Consider the following 18,925-nt stretch of genomic DNA (forward strand, 5'->3'; position numbering starts at 1 on the left):
ACGTTCAGGAAGCAGGCAGACCTGCATCTATTCTAGACATGCTGCATAAAAATAAAAGATGCTGGTTGACTGCACGTGTTCTCGATTTTAGAAAACAAGATCCAATTTATTTCTTCTCTTTTTTTCAAATCTTTACAGCCAAGTGGTAAAAAAATTCCCCTCGATATCAACTCAATGAAAAGAAACACCGACCTGGTTTCAACCTCCCTGGACCACAGCATGATACAGCAATCACGCCTTTCAGTTAATAGCTCCCTCCTGGGAGACCCCAGCTGACACCCCTCACTCACAGCCTGACCCAAAACCTTCCAACATGAGCAGAGATCTTGATTTCAGGTTCTGCCCAGAGGGCTACCACCACTGACTTTCACAGGATGCCTGAAGGATGCAAATGCTGCAGCTGGCAGACAGGGCTGGCACAACTGGACTTGCCATCCCCCAGCAGTCACACAGAGACTTAAGGAGATATGGCTCTCTCTTTTATGTCTCAGTGCTTTTCCCTTTTCTCCCTTTCCATTAACTTGTTCTAGCTACTTTAGAAGTCTTTTCCCCTTTTAAAAACTCACATCGAGTTATTTAATTGAAAGATAACCACACTTTTTTCAGAAAGTATATGCTGTTCCTTCTACTTTTTCTATTTATACTCTCCTCATTCACTGCCACGACACAATACCTCATACAACTATATTTCTGTCTACTTGTTTGCCAGCACTGTGCTCCTCACAAGGAACAAAACTCAAATTTCAAGGCATAGCTTGTATCCATCTGCGGTCTCTGTCAAGCATCCATGTTGGCGGTTCCCATGCCAAGTCCAGGTACACTGTGTTAGAGTGGTCATAAAGTGAATCACTAGGAGTTCTGTTGGGATATACAGAGATCTTCACTACAAAGATGCTCAAGGTGAAAAGTGAAGTGGGATCACGTTTTCCAGAGAGATTGTGCAGGCTCCCTCCTTGGAGGTTTTCAAGACCTGCCTGGAGAAAAGCCCTGAAAGCCTGGTCTGCTCCCAGGGTTGGCCCTGCTTTGGGCAGAGGATCGGACCGCAGACCCCCAGACATCCCTTCCCACCTGAACAACTCTGACACATTGACCCCCGGCTCAGAGGCACTCTCCCAAATAATTACCAATTAAATGCCCAGGGTCATGCCTGGCAGAGAGGGCAAAACTGCACGTCAACAGGAGACAAGCCTTTCATCAGCGTCGGGTCTACCCAGCTACACTGCCTTGTAGCCTTCTCACAGTTCATGGAAGGGTTTAATAATACGACCGCAATGGCTAGATCCCACCTCCTTCCACACTGGCTGCCAAACATGCCTTCCAACTTAGTTCTAGGGCCAGCCACAGCACCTCCAACCCACTTCAGTCCAACAGAGCTGAGGACTGTCCTGGTCTCAGTCGGACGCGGAGTTGGGATGGAGTTAATTATCTTTTTAGGAGCTAATGCGGTGCTGTGCTTTGGCTTTGATGTGAGACGTTTCAGTTCCTCAGGCCTTGTTAGTGAAAAGGCTGGAGGGGCACAAATCAGGAGGGGGCACAGCCAGGACAGCTGCCCCGAACTAGCCAAAGAGATATTCCACACCATGGGATGCCATGCCTGGTATATCTGCCTGGGGGGTTGGCTGGGGCGGGCAGCTCGTAGCTCGGGGACTGCCTGGGCATGGGTTGGCAGGCGGTGAGCAGCTGCACTGTGCACCACGTGTTCCTCTCTTCCTTTCCCTCTGGATTTTATTCCTTCCCTTCCAATTTTCATTGTAACTGTTACTACCATAGTTGTTATTATTGTTCTTTCATTTTTATTGTATTTCAATTATTAAATTGTTCTTACCTCAACCCTCGAGTTTTCCATTCCTTTCCAACTCTCCTCCCCATCCCCTCTGGGTGAGGGGGAGTGAGCGAGCGGCTGCATGGGGCTTAATTACCAGCTGGGGTTAAACCACGACAGGACATGCTGAAACAAACAGGTCTCTGCTACACTGGACAACAGTGAGTGTTGAAGTGGCAGGAGCACTCAAAAAAGTGGTTCCACCAGCAAACCTGAAAGCCACTGACTTCCAACAGAGGTTTATAGTACTACCCAGCAGTAGCAGGATGGTAAGTTCCTGTGAGTCCATAGCAGCCTACAGAGCACGCCTCTGTCTAGACCAACTGAACAAACCTGGGGGAATTTCTGTACACAGCTTGGAGGCCAAGAGCAAAGTGTGGCAGAGACATGCCGAGATAGGATAGAGTTGAGAAATGGCACCGGTGCATCTTCCTTTGAAAAGCATCAAAATTACAGGAAACTGTTCATACTCCTTTATAAAGAAAAGAAGAAACTGAGACACACGACCAGAAAACACTTTAAAAGCTGGCTCCTTTTCATGGTTAGCAGGCAAGGAAAGGAGGTGCAGAACAAGGAAGAGGAAAGCATGAAGCAACTTGAAGTGTCTTCTCTGAATGGAGTCTGAAGTCTTCGGCTTTCTTTTGATACCAGTATATTTAAAACAAAATAGTCTGTAAATCTTGTTCCAAACTACTATTTGGAAGCTGGCCACAGCTTGTTACGGACAAAGCAGGCAAAGAATATATGGTTTATATATACTCAAACAACAGCTCCTGCAAGCTCACTCCTGAGTATTTGCAAACCAGTGGCCACATTGACAAACAACACATACAGCGCTATACGTTTACAGTATTACATGCGCACAGTTGGAAGACCTGCATTATGGCCTGACCTGAGCCTGCAGCGTCTAAGGCCACTGCTACTTGACCTTGCCTTTATACTTGCATAAATGTGTTTTTGAATGCTCAGAGATGTGTAATTTCCCTGAGTGATCCCTAAGACTAAGAGTTTATGTACAGATTAACTGCTTAAGCAAGCTCATGGGCAGAGACCTGGTCTCTTTTACTGGCAAAAGCCTCATACTCTGAAAATTGTAACAGTTCTAGAACTGCTGATTAATTTTCCTCATTTGCACTTCCCCCCCCCACCTCCTTTTAAAGTCCTGCCTCTTCCTTTTACTTCTTACGAGGTTTTTCAGTATTTGTCTGTTACTTGAACCTTAAAGCCTGATTTGTGATTAAACACAACATTTGGGAGGCCGACTCCAATGCTGCCTTCTGTCACTGTTCCAACTGTAAGAGGCTCTGAGAGATAGCAGTGTATCAGGGCAGATCCTTCCCTGCATAAGTCTATGTGACCAGAGTTATTTCTCCCCTATTCTATTCCCCCGCCCAACACACACAAAAAGCCTGTGATTAATACACAGCGGGATAGCTGCATGGCATGAATAGTGGTGGGTATGTATTAAAGTGGCAATAAATAGGGCAACGGCAAGGAGAACATAGAAATACATTGCAGAGTAATAAAGTAGCTCAGTTTTATCAGTTGCATTAATTGCACAAAAGCAGTAATCAGAAACTGTATGCTTAAGTATGTCAAGAATGCTGCACTCAGTAACTTGAAGAAATTACTTTTGTAATATGGCCCACTCCCCCCACTGTAGCTGCACTCAGGAGATAAGGGAACTCTTCAAACTTAAATGACCACATTCCACGTTTTGGGGTTCTGTGAAAACCAGCTGAGCTTTCTGGAGGCCAGCCGAGGTCAGGCCAGCTGAAGTCAGGCCAGCACAGAGGGAGTGAGCATCAATCGTCTCGTCCATTTCAATGACAGTTGGCTACAGGAAAAGCGAGCCTCCTGCATCAGCCATGGATGAAAGTCCTGGAGAGATCCCTGCAAAAGTGGAATAAAAAGCACAAAAGCCCTCAGGTTTCCCTTTAGGTGATCCTGCAGCATTACAGATGCAGAGCCTCTCCAGGGAAATGCTTCCTCTTCTTCACTCTCCACCTAGCTCTTAGCATGGAGTTGGGACCACTCCCAACTCTGGCTGCTCCTTAAAGCAGCTGTCTCTTGGGTCATCATCTTGCAGGACACAAGTGAAGACACTTTAAAATCCACAGCAAAAAAAGCATAACCCCATAGCTGGCAAGGAACAGTTAATCAAGGATGTTTATCTGTCACTGGACTTTGGAGAGAAGGATCCTAATGACAGAGTTTTCTGAGGCCACGAGAGTGCTGAACAGATTCCAAGACACCTCCTTTCTCCTCAAACCTCAAAAATGACACAGCCAGAAGATGCACAAGGGCAGAGACCAAAGAACCCAGAGCCACAGCTGTCCATGCCCTAGCACTAGGAGAGGCAGACCTCCAAGTCATTGCGTATTTATGCAGTAACACCACTTTAGGACTTATTCATTGTAGGCAGCATACGGACGCACAGTTCAGAAGCGGGATGCACTAAAGCACTCAGACACCCGTGTCAGAAGCAGGGTGCTGTGAGCAGAGGATGTGAGCCCTGCAGAACAAGTAGCAGCCCCTTACAAGCAGGAGCCCTCTCCACGGCAATTCAGTGCCTGAAACCTCCAGACAATAGCAGGAGAAGCAGGAAGGACTGGTCCAAAGTACACTGTGGAGAGGTCCAAGCTTTGCAAAATGTTTCATTACACTGTTTCCCTCTCTTCAATCAGGCTTCCATCAGCAGAGTCCAAAACCACTGGGAAGTGGCTGGCTTCCCAGCGCTAGGATAAATTGTCCCAGTGCACTGGCAAGGAGAGGTTGCAGACAGTGGTCGGAAGCACCAGGCTGCAAGAGAAGTTTTCCCATCTATGCCAAAGCTTCCAAGGGACAATGCTGATGAACTAAGGAAAAAGTGTCTCTGCACAGGGGGAAATCCTGTTGAAGTTGTGCTCCGTGGGCTGCCCACGACCTCTGCTTCTCCTTTTTGCTCTCATTAAGCAAGATGCAGCAAAGCCTTTCAGGCAGCTTTGGAAACTGCCCGCCATTCCTCCGCAAAAGACTTAGCCACAGGATTGACTTCAGACGCGTTAAAAACACCCTTGATTTTAACCAGAGCGCCAGTAGCTGCTTAAAGATTATTATCATGCTTATAGGTTTTGCTACCTGGGAGTGAATGGTGTCACATCTTTTAACAGGCACCGAAGGAGAGGAGGGATGTGCACTGTTGGCCAACAGGAGCCCCAGGCAGCCACCTGCCCCCATCCCTGCCTCTCTTCTCCCCACTTAAATTACTCCACATTAGGGCTGCCAGGCTCTGCTTATGCGTTTCAAACTCCAGCCAGCCACCAGCCCGCTTCTAGCACTCTGGCTTATAAAATGCAGCTGGCCAAAAACCCACATTTTTATTTTCTGGCCATTTTGACTCCCTGAACTTGCTTATTGTGCAATGAGGAAAACACTGGTGCTGCTGCACAGAGGGGAGCGGGAACACATGGCCCTGATTACAAGGATAGCTCAAGCTCAGAGCCATGCCTCCATCGCTTGGCAGCAAAGCAGAGAAGGGAAACGGGGCCAGTTACGGCTAACGGCCTGAACAATACACAGTTTATATACTGGATCTGTACCTTGGTGTGATTCGCAACCACCCTGGTGATGCAGTTGCGTGACAGGGCAGGATGGCCCAAGCTGGAAGTGCTAAAGACTTGCCCTTACAAAACCCAAGCCATACACAAGCAAGAAAACGTCACATATGATATTCCCCTTCCCACAAAAAAAAGGTATTAACTTTTGGGTTTGCCACGAAAGGAGCAACAGCCTTCAGAGCAGCAGCCCCTCTGACATTAGTCAATATTTGATAAAATGGAATGAGAGAGAATGGAAGAGAGTGAAGAGGAGACCTTTCACATTTTTCTCTCTCTTTTTTTTTTAAGACGCACTGTCAGTCTATATCCTCCATAAATGTCTGTGCATCTCTTTATAACATAAATGTCAACCTTGCAGTGGATTGGAACCTTGGGATTACAGCACTGGCAGAATTAACATATCAGGCATAAAAACCATAACATTTCATTATCCATTGTAAACTGCATGTGCTTTCACTCCAGGGAAACTGGAAATATCACCTAATTTCACTATCATTTTCTGTTAACTGACTGTTCTGCCACATACTCGCACACTGGCACATTCAGTCTGATGATTTATCATCTAGTTTCATTCTTCTTTCTCTACAATGCTGACTTTTTTTTTAATCAATTTTTTGTTCTGTTTTTGTCTCTAGGAAGGTACCACACTACAAAACCACCCAACTGGAAAAAAAACTTACCATGGAACAAACAAAACAGATCATATTTGTCAAGCTGAAAACACACCAGAAGGAACCGAACCTGACATCTTAAATAAGCGTAGAAGGCAACATACGTAGAAGCGCAGGCAGGAAAACCTCAGACACAACAGGCAAAACTTTGACTTATTTATAGGCAGGCCAGGGTCTATGGTCAGTAGTGAGGCACTAAAGAACAGAATCTGTTCCCTTCTGCGGCTTAAACTCCCTGTATCTTTCCTTCCCACTATTAGGCTGGCTGTAAATTCAAAGATTTGCATAAGCCACAGATTTTGTCTGTCTCTTTGAAGGGTCAAAAATTAGAACAGCACAAACAAACACACATGACAAATAGGCCAGCTGGCAGCAATTTGGAGTGACCACATGGAGGAAGTGTGGTGAAGAATAAGGGCAGGACAGAAGCCTTTAAAAGCCCGGGTCATATGTATACTGCAAGTTACAGGGTGCCTCAGGGGAATTTTTTTATTTAATCAGTTTTGTATCTTTGCAAAGATAAGTGACCAACTATCCAGATTTAGTGCCTGTCATGTTTTTATAAACATTTCTGAATATATTTTCTTTGATAAAACATGCAGCTGCTGACATAATTTTTCACATAAACATTTCACTATGTATTACATTGCAAATTTTAAAGAAGGCTTAACATTTTTATTTTTAAGAGATCACTTGTTCTCCTCTGCACGCTATGGAGTGCTGCCCTAGGACAGAGAAAGGAAGGGACAACTAAGTGGAGCATAAGATGGTAGGCAGGAGCTGCAAACAGACACAACAGTACAAGTCTACCAAAATCACCCTGGTTGTTACTCACATGAGGATGTTACGGAAATAAGTAGGAAGGCAGGGAAACATTTGTTGTCCCACGTAGCTTCTGGAATGGAAGAGAAAGATCAACAGGTCAACTTCAAACATCAAGCCAGATGCACACAGCTGGTGTTAATCTGCATGACCTTCATTACCTGCAACAGCCCTCTGCCAAACTACAGCAGCCTAAGAGCTGGCCAGATTTTTATTACTAACATCACCTCAACCTATTAATGCAGGGGGGGAAATAATTCAAATCCAAATTGCTTCTCACTGTTTGTTGCTGTTCATATCTTGACAGAGCCACAAAACCCAATTAAGTCATTTTCCCTTTGGTTTGCAGTCGGTCAGCTCCAGGCGCTCAGGGCTGCAAGTATCTGGAACTGCCAGTCCTGCAGTGAATATTTCCTTGTTTAAATGCAACTCTTTCCACTGGACTCGGGTTTAGCTAATTGTACCATTTCTATTGATCTTGCGTTTTATAAAAAGCTTGGCTCCCAATTGCATGCTGTCAGCAAAATTATGCTTAGGGCCAAATTTCATTTAGTCTGGATCTCACAAAACAATAAATAGGAAGCACCGACATATGTTTAAGGCAGTAAAACAGAATGCATTTTAAAAAAATAAATCTCCAGAATGTCTGTCCAACTAAAGTAGTAAAAGGTCACTTATCCCCAGTAAACATCATCACTGCAGGCTATTCAGAGATTGGAAACGTGAGTTGATTGACAACTCCATGAGCACCATCCAACTGAGATTTTCTATGGCCCTTCTTCCTGATCAGCCATCTTCACATCACCTCAAAACACAGGTTTGTGGGAGGGAGAGCTTGCTGACACCTCATTATTTAAAACTGTTGTTTTTCCACAACAAGAAAAAGGAAAGAGGAGAGTTTCCCATTGCCATTTGACCCACCACAATGCACTAAGCCCTTTCAAAACCCTTGCAAACTCTAAATGCTGTAGATGATGTAACACTATCAGAAATCTGCCAAATAAATAAGCAAGTTCCAACATGCCTCCCTCCAAACCTGCAAAGCAATTTCCATTCCAGGACAGGGACTTGTATCAGGGTTTAATATGCTCTTCAATATATCCCCTTCGACAAAGAAAATCTGTGCCCGCTGCTACAGGAACATGCTTAATCCCTGTAAACAGATGTCAGCCTCCATAGCTGAGAAAATGACTTTGTTCTTTAGGATCAGGGAATTTAAAATGCAAGAATTTAAAATGCTCCAATGAATATAGTAACTTAAACCCCAAGAGGAAGCACCTGCTTTCTGAATAGCCACCCAATTAAAAAACCCGCCTCTGTTTTACGCATCCATAATTTAACATGAATGGTCTTTTGCTAGTTGACAATATATCAGCTATGGTCAAAGAGCAATAAAGATGAAAAAGAGAGGAGGGAGCTGCCAAGGGGAAACGGCCTGAATCCCGTAGCACTGCCCCATGCAGCAGCTCTCAAACGAAATCTTTCCAGCTGGGTTTGCTCCACAGGGATCCACCAAACTCCACACAAGCACCACCAACCACCCTGGGAGGACACCAGTTTACCCCAGAGGTAGATTTGGGGCCTGGATCCATATCTCAGATGCACAGCTATACCTCCCCTCTCTCATGAACCGATTCACAGAAAAAAAAAATAAGCATCTCCCTTCACTATACGGCAGGTAAAGTAAGGCTCCAATATACTGCAGGTAAGATAAGGCCACATCAGTACTGACAGGGATGGGGAGGGTAAAACCGAAACAACACAAAAAGGGGATTTTCATCAAAAAGTAAACAAAAACAAAAGCCAAGAACAGACGGGAATGATCAGCTTGCCTGCAGGATTAGCAACCGCAACAACAAAAAGCAAGAAACCGTAGCAATCCCCTTAGCTGAACTGGAAATAAAGCAGGCAGGCTTCTCCATCGCAGCCTGCTTGCCACCGTGTCACCCAGGGCAAAAGACAGTGGGGCTGGAGCAGAGGCTGGAGCAGGACCCTCATCAGCCATTTAGGCAGCAGCTTCAAACATTCAGCCCAGGCCATGATCCACCCTCACCTCAGCTAAGACAGGCTCCTACCAGTCGCTGGGCCAGGACAATCATTTGGCCATTTACCAAAAAGTCTTGTTTACTTTGTCTTTGTTGTCACTTTCTCTCAGTACAGCTTGGGTTTTCACGAAATAAATGTTCTCCTTGCAGACAGGCAGAAAGCTAGAAGCAGGGTCCCCACACACACCTCACGGAGCAAGGAGGCCTTGGCAGGAGAGGGACTGTGCCTGTATGGACTTCAGGCAGGACTGGCAGCAGATCAGCAACCTTTCTGGGAAATTTCATCTGCGTTACTACATGTGCGTGAAGTATATCAGCTTGGAAGTCTTAAAACACTCTGGCGTGAATCCTGACGATGAGCAGAACTGTCACTCCGCTACGATTAAAATCTGCATCGATACCCAGGGCAAGCTGGGGTGCTTCCCCCGTTTCCCACTGCCTTCAGAGGGACGCACAGAGCCCCGGGGAGAGGCTGCGCTGGCCTTGGACCAGCACTCAGGTCGGCAGCAGCTTCAGAGAGCTTCAATCACCATGTGCTCACTGCAGACCGGCTCCTCAGGCACACTCACACCCTACCACAGGCGTCTGCCCCAAAAGCAGCTCCCTCTGACGTGAGGCATTTCCCTCCCTTGCCTGGCTAGGGGCTGAAGGGCACAAGTGACAGACACATCGACCATGAGCCAGACCAAGCCCAGACCAGACTGTTCCCCATCCAGTCCTGCAAGCTCCCAGGAGAAGCAGACCCCAGGACTCGCAAACTAGGGAGCAACAGCAACAAAAAGCCTGTCCCTCTTCCCCATCCTCAGCCCTCTCGCAGGAAAACCAAGGCTGGAGGCAGCATTCGCTTTCTGCCAGCCACCACCAGCCCGGTGGGAAACAAACGTGCTGCTGGCAAGGCAGCAGGTGTCCTGTAATTAAACACTGCATTGAAATGCTCACTTGTAAAGAGGACAAGTTAAGATTAGGCAGACAACCTCAGTTCTGACATCTTCTAAGTTTAGCTTGCTTAAAACTGTAGCTTCAATAATATGTATTTAACCTAGAGGCTGGGATTTGCACAGTTTTTAACATGTCCTTTGAAAGGTCCACAGAAAAGCAAATGAAAATATTTTTTTTAAATATTAAAATGTTTCCATATAAATTAACTGAAGTTCAGCTAGATGATCTACGGTTTCCTTACTTTTGTATTTTGTGTCAGAAAAATCTGTGACACCTGACATTGGGGTCACAGCATCCCTGTTTTCTCCCCGCAAGGGCTCCCCTCAACCAGAGTTCCAGCCCTCTTAGGGATCCATTTTGTCTTATTTGCAAAGGCCTTTTCTTCTCTTTTGCTAGTCTAGACACTTGAACTGAAACTCAAGCATCCCCAACAACTACTTTAAATCCCTAGTCCTTTTTTCTGATGTAAGAATGACTGCAACAGTACTGTATTATCATACAGTACTTATCCTCGAAAACATGTAACTCCAATTCAACAATCCTATTACATATGCTCACAGCATTTGTACAGAACAGATTTAGCTCTTAGCTCTCCATTGCTTTATCTCTTTCCGTGTTTGCCAGTGCAGAAATTATCTCAGGCTATAGACAGGTCATGTCCAAATGTTTTTCCTATCTTGCTGCAAATCTGGAAAAAAAAGCAACCGTCACGTAGCTTGCAGTACCCTGTCAAGCTTCCTAGCTCAGCTTTTAAGAACCATCCCCCTGAAGTGCAGTGGAAAGAGACAGTTATGCTGTCTCCCTGGTGTCCCATCCCTAAGCGATGCTATCAAAAATACAACTTGTGCCATCAAGGGGTCCGTTCAATCCCCTCCCAAGGAGTGTAGGGCAGAGAGAACCTGTGTCACACTCCTAAGGATCGGGGTCACTTCAGAAGTGACGGCAGTATGAGTCATACAAGATAAAGGGCAAAGAGCCCACCCAGAGTAGAGCAGTCAGAAAGGGAGCTCCCAAGAGCAGAGATGGCAAAAGGACAAAATGAGGGAAAAACAAGCAACATGGACACAGGCACAGATGGAAAAACCCACCTTCAATACTTCAGCTCACCCTAAAACTTAGGGCTGGGGTGGCAAGGTAAAACCACACCAGCATACCACGCTGCTGGCAGGAGGAAATCATCTCGTTCTGCTCTCTTCTGCCACTCACCCCCCTCAAAGTGCACATACGTTCTTACCCCATGGGCACTGCCAGCTGCCCATGGCCCTTCCCTTGCCCAGCACTATTCATGCCAACTCACTGCTTCTGTCAACAAACTGAGCCACCATCAAGCCGTCTCCCCGTCTCAGCAACACACCCACCTCTAGCATAAAAAAGAAATTTAGAGTTAAAACACTTCTGGTTCATTTACTCCAAGCACACTGTTCCTACAGGCCCATCCTCCACGATATAAGCATACGTTTCTTGAATCATCATCTCCTACATCTAATACTGAAACCCTGTTTTAATGCTGTTTTGCCATCCACCTGCCAAGGATATGCCCCGTTTCACTTTGGTACCCCCTTCTGTGCTCTTGCTCAAGACCAGTCTCTTACCTCATCCCATTTTTTCCTCATACCATGCCTCCAACACATTCTTGACAACTCATAGTTTAGTCATATTAGCAAGTCTAAACCCTAGTTACGCAGCATTTGCCAGCAGGACAGCTCTATCTCCATGAGAACATCAGCCCGGCTTTCTAAATACGCAGCTCTCAGCAGGTCTGATGCTGCAGCCCAGGGACAGCCCACAGAGCAGGCAGCGCTCTTGAGAAACTTGCCCTTTATGTACAAGTACTGATATAACAGTGGCACTTAAGAGATGCTTTTGACTCATCTTGCAGCAGCTCCACTCGTGGAGCACTAACTGGAATATACACCGAGAGGAAAGGAAGGAATAAGACAAATGGGTTCGGCAAGGTGGTTTTGTTCTGTCTGTGCTGATCACTCCAACTAAATATTGACAGGAATACTACAACTGATGGGAGATGTTGCTCAGAATACACTTTCTCTATTTGTTCAAACCAAGACCATGAAAGGGACAGCATAACCCCAGGCCACTGGCTCTTCCATGACACCTGAGCATGGCTGCACCCATGCGTCAGTCAAATCAAGTTGCCCAAAAATGCATCTGATGAAACCAGGTCTATTTTAAGCCACATGGTCTGGGAGTGCTGGTACTATCACAGGCAAGGCAGTGGAACACAGGGCCCAGCAAAGGAAGAGGTGGGATAATATCACGCCCTTCAACCACAACTCCGCAGCATCACAAAATTAAAAAAAAAAAAAAATTAAAAAATCACCCAGATGCTCAAGAAGGTAAATTGGGGTTTTTTTCCCCTGAAAAGTAAGCAAAGACAAACAGGGAGCAGGCTGCAGCTGGCCCCAGCCATACTCCCTCAACACCACCAACACTGCTCAGAACAGTTTCTTCCATGTTTTTCCTAACTAGCCTCTAAGGCAGATTGCTGGTTTGGCTTCAGCACCCATGGGGAACATCCAATCCATACCTTCAAGCACAGCATCCCACCCCACAACAAGCCATTTCCATTAACCAAGCCAGAGTATCACTAAGAACATTACCCTACCAAAAATTACATGAAAAAAAGAAAAAAAGAGAGAGAAAATAAAAGGCTATAAATGCGTAGGAATAACCCCATCTTATTCTGCTGAGCTGCATCTTCTCTCCACCCTTGCAGCACTGTGAACTCCTCTAACCATGCTGTTTTGCTCTGCCCCTGCAGCCAGACGCTGAGGCGGGCCTTTTGCAGCCCCCCACCTCTGACCCACCACTCCTGACATCCCTTTGTCATGTCTTACTCTCCCTCTCTCACCTGGCACATTCCCACCAGCGTACAAACCCAGCTGTCATCCCCTCCTCTGAGCAGCACTGGTCCCAGTGCCCTCTGCCCACCCCTGCTCCTGCCGGTCACCTGGGCCTGTTATCTGCACTGCGGTATTCAAACACTGTAAATTTAGGAACATATAGCAGTCTCAGGAGAGGGAAATAAACAAAAAAAAAAAAAATAACCATTGCATATATGCCAATGGTTTTATTTAAAACACCTTACACCTGAATCCAGGCACCAGTGACTGCAGATGAAGTCCTTCTCGCCCGGCTGCTGGCCATGCACCACCGCTGCGCCCGCTCCCCTCGTGCCCGCCTCTGCACCTCCCCAGGGCGCCAGCTCCACGTCCTCTGCTTCACCTACTGCCCTGCTCACCCCATGCTGCCTGCCCCACGGCCCCCACCAGCCACCACCCCTCCCCACGCCGCTCCTCCAGCGGCCGCACGCCTGCACCACCCCGACTGCGACTGCCCCGGCGTCATGGCAGGCACGCCGGGCACGCCAAGGCGAGCAGGCGTTTCCAGCGCAGAAGTAACATGGTGCTGGAGGGGCTCACCCAGGGCATCTACAGACTGCTGTCTAACAAGGCCATGGCGAAAGCAGACGAACATCTGAAGAGATATGCCATGACTTGAACTGAAGCCTTGCAGGCCTCAGGGAGAAAGTATGTGATGTGCTGTGATTGCTGTCATGTAGAAGACCAGATTGGATCAGGGTCTTCACCTTTGGTTTCTGTTCTTCAAGCTGCTCTCCAGAGCATGAGCACCTCTTGCAGAAATGCCTCCTGGCTGAACAAGTTCATCTATGCTCACAGCAACACGAACTTGCTTTCACAGATATCTCTGAAAGATTCCCTCTCAAAGGAGGTTCCCAAGGATTCCCGGACAAAGAGCCGCAGGTGCAGATGATCACCACTGTTGTTCTGTCAAGTTTCTATGAATCAACGTATTAAATGGATCAAAGAGGGGAAACCTCCCCTCTGCTTGCATTTCCAGTTCTGCCTTCAAATCAACCTCTCTGATGTTACTGCTTCTCTTTCATTACTGCTCCTTTTGTCGCCTGTCCACAGCTCTGGCCTTCTATTACGCTGTTTGCTACACTACCAGTATTATTTTCTCTGTGCCTACCTAGCCTTTCTCTTCCTTCAAACTCACTCCTTGCACCAGTTTCTCCAAAGACACCTTCTTCCAGTTCGTGTTATTGCTTTCTTTACAGCAGGGTTGCGAGATCTGAGTTTTTACAGGACCGAGCACATCCCTTCCAGACAAAAGTGGCAAATAAGTCCTCTCAGAACATGTGCAACAGCATCAAACAAGATGGCAATATGCAGGATGTTCCCGCACCAGATCACTGTTTATACACATACACAAAAATGCTTCTAAATGCTTTTTGAGAGGGAGGTGGGACCAGAGCGCTCTTCTAACCTACACAGTTCTACAATTCTGTCATCATTGTGCAAACAAAATAATAAAGACTAGAACTGGAAACAGCACTGCTCACTTCACAGCCTACAGCAGAGGTCTTCTTCCTAGTTCTGCTGTAGTGCCACCGTGACCTTTACAATGACATTTCACTTCTCAAAAGATCACAATTCATTCCCATTAATGCAGATGTGACATCAAAGGTCTTCTTCTGCAATGCACCTAGTAATCTATCAATGAAAATCATGATTTAATTAAGTAGATAATTATGACTGCTTAAGACTGAGGAACATCACTACAGTGTAACATATTATTATTGTATCACCTAAAAGAACTTGTAAATATAAACCAACTAAGAGTCCTCACTGCTTAAAAAAACATTCCATATTTTTTCTTCAGTCCTCTTTGATAGGGTAAGAAGGGCTGACATGTAAATAAGCTGCTGAAATGAGGCAGGTTTGACAGCTATTTTGACAGCCTCCTGAGGAGGCTGGAGCTACCCACGACCTGTGCACAAACCTGAGACGGGCACGCGGGCAGGAGGCTGAGCCCCCCAGCCCCATCCCAGCACGCAGCTGCAGGCAGCAGGAGCAGAATGACCGACTGCAGCTGCCGGGTCCACCAGGATCCCAGCAGCGCCAACCACCACAGCTGCCTCTTCAGCGCCAGGGAGACAAAGCTGTCTTTACAAAACAGACCTGGCGAACAAATTCTGGAACCCCTCTTATCACGGGCTGAGATGTGGTCAACGACAAGGAGTTCACTTCCCTGTAGAAACCAAATTTTACTATGACAGACAATTGCGGGCTCTGTCCAGTTTCAGGTGCCTTCCACCAGCATTTCCCGAAGCGACAATTCTGCCCGTAGAAAGTGGGGAGTGCTTCAGTTAGCACCAGTAAGTGAGAAATGATGTTTGGTTTGATAATGTGACTGTCAGTGGGATTTTGAAATGTCACTCCCACACCTAGCAGATGCAGTTGGCTCACTCCTCATTTTAGAAAAATGTACTGAAGTTCCTTTTGTAATTGATGCAAAATGTTTCACAGGGCTGGAGCTTTATTTAAAAAAAAAAAAAAAAAGCTCTCATTCCCTTTCAATTTAAAGTCATTTTAATTAATTCTCTTGGACATATTTAAACTCTTCTATCCTTTTTAAAGATGCTTTTGCAGGGACAAGCTATCTCCTTAAGTAAAAACCATATGGCTCCAAGCTGAACTAAAAATGCCCAAAACCAACACAAAAGAGAGAGCTGATGTTTCAAGAAGGTGGATCCTCCACCTATCATCAGTCTTGGCCCTGACTTTGCCAAAACTTACATCTGTGAATAACTCTGGAAGGATAACCAAGACAAACGTTTGTATAATGGGAGCTTGAAAATGTAACTTGTTTTTAAACAGGCATGTAAGACAAAACACAACTGGAATGACAGTATAAAAAAAGATGTGAGAGGAGACACCAAAAACCTGTGGGAGAAAGATGACGTGAATACCAGTTAGTTTTGGTACTTTACCTTACAAGTGAGCTCACCTAATAATTTAAGTTACCAAAACTAATCTACTAGATGAGCTTTTTTTCGGTCCATATAATTTTAATCCATATAAAAATTGTCCCCAAAAGCCTTAAATGCCACAAACCCACCTGCATTCCTCACATGCTCTTTACCCCTTCAAACTTCTTCCTCTTTGGCCAAATGCACGTGGAAGAAGAGGAAAGCTGTACAAAATAGCCCCAAATCTACCCTATCTTGAATCCAGGATATATGAAAATGTGGATTTGAAAAGAAAATTTATTCCCAAGTTAATATTTCACTTGGAAATAAATCTTTGACATTTATCCTGTGACAACTAAACCTCCTCTCCCTGCAAGGCCTGACACTAAACTTCATGGAAAATGGACCAAGCTGCTAGCAAAACAAACGGCTGTGACATTTTCTAAGGGCCCAGATCTATATACTCATATGCTGGTCTTTAACTTCATCAGCTAAACATACTGGATTTGTTTCTTAAGTTTGGAAAAACACTATTTACCCTCTGTTCCATCAAACAAAGTTTAAAAGCGAACTCAGTTGGTTTTGATATTTGTCCTAAAATTAATGTGATGGTCACTTTATCACCAGCATTTAATTCAGCTGGTTCTTAAAACTCATCACAGTTCTGTAAATTGCTCCTGTTTTCACTGGAGGGTTTGGCTGAATTGTCTTCTTTGACAAAACTGGCTATATAGAAATAACTGCATATATATAGATATGTATATATATATATATACACACACACACACATATGTATGTATGTATGTATGTCAGCCCATGAAGTGGTTGCTAACATTTGGCTGGAGAAAGACAATCATGCCCTATACCAAATTCTGTGCAGTTACCTTCCGTTACACACACACTTGGCAGGCTTCCATTATAAAAATTTATGCACTAAAATTAGCACTCACAATTGCAATCAATTGCAACAATCAAGTGTAAGTAATTCAGAAGGTAAAAAAAAAAGTGAGCATGGAAAACAATGTTACAGGACTGCAGTGGTTCCTCTGTTTAGTTATACTTGTGTCCAATAGTGTCTTTCTATCCATCGGTTGTAAGGCTGCAAGCACACAATAAGCACAGCAGTTTCTGAAGAAGCTTCCTCCTGTGATGCCCCAGAACGTTTCCTTGTCATTTCATCTTTGGCACACTCTCCCCATCTTTGGGAAGGATGCTGGGAAGACACCGTAGAAACCCTCCAGTGCAGAAGATGCCCTCCACCATCTCCCCACATCCCAGATTTATCCAGCACCTCTCAGACTGCTTCACATATGTGCACATGCACCTCCTTTTATTTGCCCCTGTTTCTGCAGGCAAGTGACCTGGGCACTGCTGCTCTCTCTGCCCTTCCTCACCCAGGACCCATCCCCGTGGTGCTAAGGGAAGGGATGGTGCAGCTCTGCAGGACCCCCTGTGGCTCGGGGACAACCCAGCCCTGGCCCTACAGATTCTCCCAAGGGCTGAATCCTGCCTCTGGCACTGGCTGTCAAGTAGCCAAGTACAGGGGCTTTCCAGGAGGGGCAGAGAGGGACGGGTCCCCAGGGTCCCCAGAGCAGCACCGGGGCTGCCTGTCACATCGTCGCCTGCAGAGCAGGGACGTGCACATCAACACTTTGAAAACATGAGCCTTATTTTCTGATGTGGGAAAGGGTTTGTTTATTTATTTATTTATTTATATAAAAGATATCATAAATACCTTATTTATGATGTGGAAAAGGGTTAAGGGTTAAAAGGCATCTTACCAACAAACAGCAAAGCATTAGGAACACTCCTCAAAAAGATTTTCATGACCGCAAATGACTAAGACAACTACAGTGACTTGGTTGATAAGCTTTTTGGGTTTTATATATCATCCTCTTTGACACAGATGGTATATACTGCGTATGATATGCTGCCAGAGCAGAACTCAAAGTTACAGGCAGCTTTGTACAGATTTTTCCCCCCTCGAAACAACTCATGTAACTAGTAATAAATGTTACATTGTTTGGAACAAAAAGCAGATAATGTATATAAACTTCTCAAAACTAAACACATATGGCAAGAATATGCTAGAGAATATAGAACACTCTAGAGAACACAAATTATGAAAAAAACCCTCTCTGCGTAGTTCAGTGTAAATACTTCAACTCATTGTCTCTTCTCTCCAACATGCACACAAGCAAATCAATGCCTGGCACCCCACTTTAATCTAAGCAGTGTTCCATCATCTATACTAACCATCTACATAACTTCTGGCCTCCGAGAACCTACGTTTTGTACGTCATCACACATTCAAACTGAATTACCTGCTACTGTTTTAATTCACTTCTGGGCTTTGGGTTGTTTTCTTAAACAGGTCACAGCTGTATTATAAAGGAATATAGATAGATAAATAAGCATATGGTATTAAAGGAACATTTTAGTTTTGCAAAGAGAGGAGTAAGAAAAGCTTGCATGGTACAGCTTGATCAAATCAGAAGCAAAGCCCTTGGGTGCTACACATTTGTCTCCATTCCTCAGTTCCTAACAGCAGATGCTCTTCTGACCCAGACCTATCACACTGAAGAGAAAAATGAGCATAAACTCAGCGTTCCCTGTATCATCTAAAATATCTATTAATATATCTATTTACGGTGGTCAACATGAAACCAATTAAGCTGTTCTGGACACAACAGAGCACCCACCAACACAAGTCTAAGAATTTTCCATGGCCGTCACTTGGCTTTGGTCCAAGCACGTAATGTCATTTCTCACTGACATCCTTCTGCAGCATGAAATTCCACAATTCAGATCAGATAAAGCCAAACAGACCTCTCGGCAAAATGTCCAGAGAACCAGCTGACTCTTCAGCAAAGTCTACCATTAAAAAACCAAAGTGTATGGGTGTGACCAAAAATGGATTTAGCGTAATACTGGTTCATATGACACTAAATAGAAGCTGGTGGTATCTAGCACATCTTGCCTTTATTTTATTTTTTTCATTGAACGCACCTGTTCTTCTCATTCAAGATGAGAGCTAAGCTGTTCAAACACCCGAGTTACTTTGCAAGCTATTTCTCTTCGCACACAAGCAAGCCCAGGCAAGAGAATCCATCCCTCCAAAACACAGCTACTTGCAAGAGACAGTGCAGGGCAAAAATTATAAATATGCCCTGTGACTGCACAAATTGCCTCACACTTGGCATTTCAGCACAGTATATTCCATGACTGCTTCC

General features: G+C 45.2%; 1 protein-coding gene across 4 annotated transcripts in view; it reads right to left on the minus strand.

Moving 5' to 3' along the window:
• Positions 1-18,925, minus strand: part of TIAM1 (TIAM Rac1 associated GEF 1) — a 195,266-nt gene that overhangs the window by 128,498 nt on the left and 47,843 nt on the right. For all 4 annotated transcript variants that reach the window (XM_055801745.1, XM_055801742.1, XM_055801743.1 and 1 more), the window contains exon 3: positions 6,928-6,987. The gene's annotated coding sequence lies outside the window, so the exon portion shown is untranslated. The remainder of the gene's footprint in view (positions 1-6,927; positions 6,988-18,925) is intronic.

The sequence above is a fragment of the Falco peregrinus genome, chromosome 4 (assembly GCF_023634155.1).
Source record: "Falco peregrinus isolate bFalPer1 chromosome 4, bFalPer1.pri, whole genome shotgun sequence".
Classification (NCBI taxonomy): domain Eukaryota; kingdom Metazoa; phylum Chordata; class Aves; order Falconiformes; family Falconidae; genus Falco; species Falco peregrinus.